This window comes from Elephantulus edwardii, unplaced genomic scaffold (genome assembly GCF_000299155.1).
Source record: "Elephantulus edwardii isolate Elephantulus edwardi_28Jun2011 unplaced genomic scaffold, EleEdw1.0 scaffold00200, whole genome shotgun sequence".
Classification (NCBI taxonomy): Eukaryota; Metazoa; Chordata; class Mammalia; order Macroscelidea; family Macroscelididae; genus Elephantulus; species Elephantulus edwardii.
The window spans coordinates 5,667,730-5,673,131 of NW_006399950.1; positions in this window are offsets into that span (position 1 = coordinate 5,667,730).

Consider the following 5,402-nt stretch of genomic DNA (forward strand, 5'->3'; position numbering starts at 1 on the left):
CAACTGATCTGAGCCCAGCCCTATCCTGTGCCAGCTGACACGTTCAAACCCCTTGTTACAGCCCCCATGTATCGATCCACCTAGTGGAGGGTCTTCAGCTCTTCCTCTAACTCTCCACTTTTCCCAGTGAGATGTCTTTTTCCAAGAACTGATTAAGGCCACTTGGTGGGCGGTTTCTGATCCTGGCCTTTCCTTTGTGCTACGCGCTCAAGGGGATTAAATATCCTCTGTGGAAAGTTGAAAGGCAAGTGCTTTGTCAAATTCACCCAAATCTTCTTTTCAGACCTGTGCTCTCGCCTTGCCTCTTCATTCCACAGCTATTTGTTCAGAAGAGTCTGAGATTTGAGTTTACGTAGAGGTGCATCCAAAGAAGGATTTGCCCGCCCATGTTCCAGAAGTGGCCGTTGAAACCTCCTGGAGCTCAGTTCTGCGCTCTCACACGGGATTCCTATGAGTTTGAGTTGACGCCATAGCAACTGCTTCGTGTAACTGCATCAAACTCTGTGCAAGGCATGGGTGATACAGGATTAAAAGAAAAACCGCAAACTCCAGAAACGTCAGTTCCTGACACCATGTGAATTGCTACATGTTTGATTTGAGTATGTGGGCATTGAGGGACGAAACAAAGGAAAAGGTAAATGATCTCAAAGAGTAGTAAGGACCATGCTGACAAAGGACTGAACACTAGAAACAATCACCGGAAGCAGAAGCCTTTAGATTAGTTGATCTGAATAAAGGGCAGAGGAGGACAAGTGCCACAGAGGAAAGAGGGGTTTGGGGGAAGGAAAATGATGCCAACATCCAGGAATGGGAACAGAGCACAGGACACCCATGGTAGAGTGTGCAAGCAGAAGATGTCTGAATCTTCTGTGATACAATGGATTTATTAATCATACCAGCAAAACATAACAAGGTGTTAAGGAGCACCTACTTTGCGTCAGAGTATAAGGGAGCATTGGTGCCCTAGTGGGGAGAGAGCCGTGATGCTAACCTAAAAAGCAGCACCATTCTTCTAGTTCAAACCCACCAGCTGTTTCTCCGTGTAAAAATGGGCAGCCTCTTCTCATGAGGCAACTTGTAGCCTCTGAAAACTCACTATGAGCAGTCCACTAACGATAGCAATGTGTTGTTAAGACTTTGAGCCAGAAGAGCTCTTCTGGCAAACTGGTTAAAGAGCTCAGCCACTAACCTCTAGGTCAGTGCTTCAAAGCTCCGAACCCGAGAGAGATGAGTCAGGCAGCTTTGCTAGACACTGCAATAATGGAAAGTCTGGGACACAGCCCCACGCAATCCTACGGCATTGCCATGAGTGGGACTCGACTGTAGATTTTGGAGCCAGATCTCGTGAGGGATGAGATTCTACCCTTAGTAAGGGGAGTACAGGAAAGAGGAGACAGAAACGCAAACAGGTAAATACAGCAAAATGCAGTCGGTGATGGAAACACGCTGGAAGCTAGAAAACTACTGACACACAGAGGAAATGCCAGTTAGCTAGACATGGAGCATCTTAGGTGGGGAGGCAGCCGGCGACAATCTGGGTGAACAGAGTTCCTGCAAGGGGCAAGGGTAGTGTGGCTAGTGCAGTCCGAGGAAATGTGGACTGGGGACAGGAAGGAAGAGACCTCACAAATGCACTTCCTAAATATTAGACAAGAAGACAATGCGGTGGGGACTTCAACAGAGCCCAGTGGAAGCAATAAGAATTCCCACAAAAGGAAGGGAATTCTAGTGTGCATTTCAGAAGAGTTCATCCCACCAGCTTTGTGGAGGGCAGATTCATGGACTAAAGCATAATAAAATCTGTCAGCAGACAAGTGCTGTTTCTTCCTCAATAATTCAAATAAAACTGGCTAGTGATGGCATTTAAAATGTCTACACCTCCATATACTCACAGATGGTGAAAACAGACCAGTTCCTGTAGTTTAGATGCTGGCAAATCACAACTCTAGAGCCAAATATGACATGCTGACTATTTTTTGGAAGATGAGCTTTTATCGAAACAAGTCATGCTCTTTTGTATTGTTTACAGTGGTAGAGTTGAGTCGGAGGAACAGGGCTTGGTGGTGTACAAAAGCTAGACTACTTTCTCTCTGGCTTTTACACAACAAGAAGTTGCCAGCCTAGCACTAGATACGCAGCTGGGGTGTTTCCCTGTCATAACATTATTTGAGTCTAATCAAGTGCTCAATGAAGCACCTGTATACAGCCCCCTCTTTGAAACTTGTGTGCCATTTATAAAGAAAATAGATGTACATACATAATGATGTGGATGTTTTAAATAATTGGATGTATTGGCTAACTGAGAATTAGACGTGCTAAAACATTAATTAGAAAATGGCAAACACGTGAAAAGCTAGATTCACTTAAATTTAGCCTTAGCTAAATTTTACATGTCAGAATACAGATTGTATAAGGGAAGGGGTTGAAAAAGAAATAATCTGTAAAAGAATAGAAAACTGAAAACATGTGATAAGGCCTAGAACACGGGACAAAAGCAGTAGCTCAGAAGCTGATTTACCGGATCAATGACTCATATCACCTAGTCTGATTATCATTCATTTCTCTTCTAAACAGGTTGATGTTTTAATTGTTTGTGTCATAGATAAATATGATGACCAGACACCCATGCACAGAGTTGCCAAGGGTGAGAAGAACCACGTGGAGGCCTTAACCTCGCAGGGACTCTTGGTTTATTGCTATTAATAATGGAAATAGATCATATTTATGTAACACCTTGCCTTGGAAGAACTCACTAGATCATTTATCCTCTCAGATTTTTATTTACAGTTTCATGTCTCATACTTGCATTAAATATTTATTAGAAATATGGAAGGAGGGATAATTTTTTTAAGATAGATTTTATCTACGGCAAAATTAATGTACAGAAACCACCATTTTTTAAATTTTGTCTATATTTTGTCTCTTAGTGAGAGCATTACTTAAGAGTGGTATTTAAAGAGATGAGATGTTTTAACCTGCACCTACCTACTAATATGCAATTGGCGTTGTTGTTAGGTGCCTGTGGTTCAGGTCTAACTCAGTTACCCATCTTGTCCCATTCTTGAAATATTTGGTACGTTTAAAGCCTTGTGTTAAGCTCACTCTGATTTACAAAGGCATTCATGCCTTTTAAGTGACAAAGTTAGCAAGCATGATGCCCTTCTCCAGAGAGTGACCCTTCCAAATAATATTTCCAAAGAACCTGACACAAAGACACACCAGTCTCACAGTTGAGGAGCATCCTGGATACATGTCTTTAAAGACAAATTAATTTGCTCTTCTCGTATTTCATGGTGTGTTCAAGATCCTTTACAAACATCTTAGTTCAAAGTCGTAAATTCTTCCTCAGCGTGTAGGAGGTGATGGAAGCAGGAGTGGCAGCCACTTCCTAAACAACATGCCTTTGGAAACTCTCTGAACTTTGATAAATGACAATAGTTAAAGAAAGGCTTCAGACTCTTTTTTCGTAGGGTCACTATGAGTTGTGTTCAACTCAACAGCAATCAACAATAACAACAATAACATAGGAGGTGACTGAAAGAGCACAGCTTAGGTCCAGTGCAACTTAATCTGCAGAATAATAGATTTGCTTTGTAAGATTTGGAAAGATGTTGTTGATAATATGTTTAACCATTTTGATACTTATTTTATTTCTTATTTGTTGCTTTCATGCCATTTAATGTGCACCCACAAAAAAGTAAATTCTTAACAACTTCAAGATTTTCTATTGATCTAGTAAGGATTTTTGGGTTTTTGATATTGAGATGTAACTTGTATTGAAGACTGTGTTCTTTGATCTTCTTAATATGTGTTTCAAGTCCTTTCAGTAAGTAGTGTCACATTCATATTGTAGGTTATTGATGAGTCTTCCTCCAGTCCTGATGCCATAGTACTCTCTTTATACTCTGGTTTCTCACGTCATTTCCTCAGCATACATCATCATTCCTGATATGAAACCCTATAGTATTTCTTTGTTCTGCATGAATAACTTAATCTATATTCAGGTTGCTCATAAGCTTATATTCTCATTCTGAAATGACCATTCTTCACAGTATCACCAAATTTGTTTTGATCCACACAATATTACCATTTCTCCCAGTCAATAAAACACACAAAACAGCTTTACGATATTCTCTTTTTTGAAGAAGCCAGGGTCCATCAGTGCCAGCAAACATCCCATGGTATCTTTAGAATCCAGCTTGAATTTGGACAGTTTCTTACCAATATACTGCTCCAATCATTAAAAAAACAAACAAACAAAAAAAAAAAACACCCCAAAAAACTGTCACTGGCAAGATTTTACTTGTTTATTAAACTAATAATAATGATTTATGCATTCTATTGAATCATTTTTATTCAGAATAGGCACAAATGTGGATCTTTTTCTATCGCTGATAATTGTCTTCCAAATTTCTTGATTAGATAATTGTCTTCCAAATTTCTTGACCTAGAAGAGTAAGCACCTCCAACACTTCATCTATCTGTTCTATTCCACCATTCCCCGGATCTTTGGTTTTGAAATGCATCTTTCTCCATACCATTCATTCTGGATTACATGCTAAAATGATTGAATCATATCCTAAAATGGTTGAATGTTTATCAACTCTTTGGGAAAAGTAACTCTACTTATACCTTCACACGTTTCCTAAAACAGTTGAACATCAACCAAGTCTATGAAAACAGTGACTTCTATGTTCTTTGATGCTTCCTATGTGTTCAGTATTTTGTCCTTCACATTTGCAATTTGAGGCTTGAATTTATTTCAGGAGGAACATGTTGAATGTTCTCTTTCCAACAGATCCTTTCACTCCAGGTATTTGTACATTTTCTTGAGATATTGCGTCTTCTCAAACAGTAAGAAGTCCTTGACCTTTTACAATTCTCTCTGTTTTTATCTTTGTGCTAATAGATGATGCAGGTCATGCCCTAGGAGAGCTCTTGTCTTGGGATCAGGACTGTGACTTAGAAAGTGTGGTGATCTAACTGCAGCCCCAGTATCCCACCCTTCTCCTGCCTCATTAACCCGACAAACATAATCTATTTAACATAACCTAATTCTGCCTCATTAACCTGAAGGTGGATTTTACAGAGCATTGTAGAACAGAAAAGAATCTCACCTACCGGGAGAATTGAGGCCTCTCCAAATTGGTATCTTTTGAAGGAGACACGATTTTACTTATAATACTAAATGAACTTCCTGTCTGGCTTTTATGAATTTCGAAAGTTTTCTGAGTATACCTTCCCTTGGAAGGAATACAGGGAAAAATGCCAACATAAATAAACCTCAAAGGTATTCTAAAGGTGAGTGAGAAAGTGCCTTATAATTTTAAGGAAGCCAATTTGAAGCTTTGTTGATTGCTCAAAATTTTTTTCTTCCTTGAAGCTCCACCAACTCATTCGAG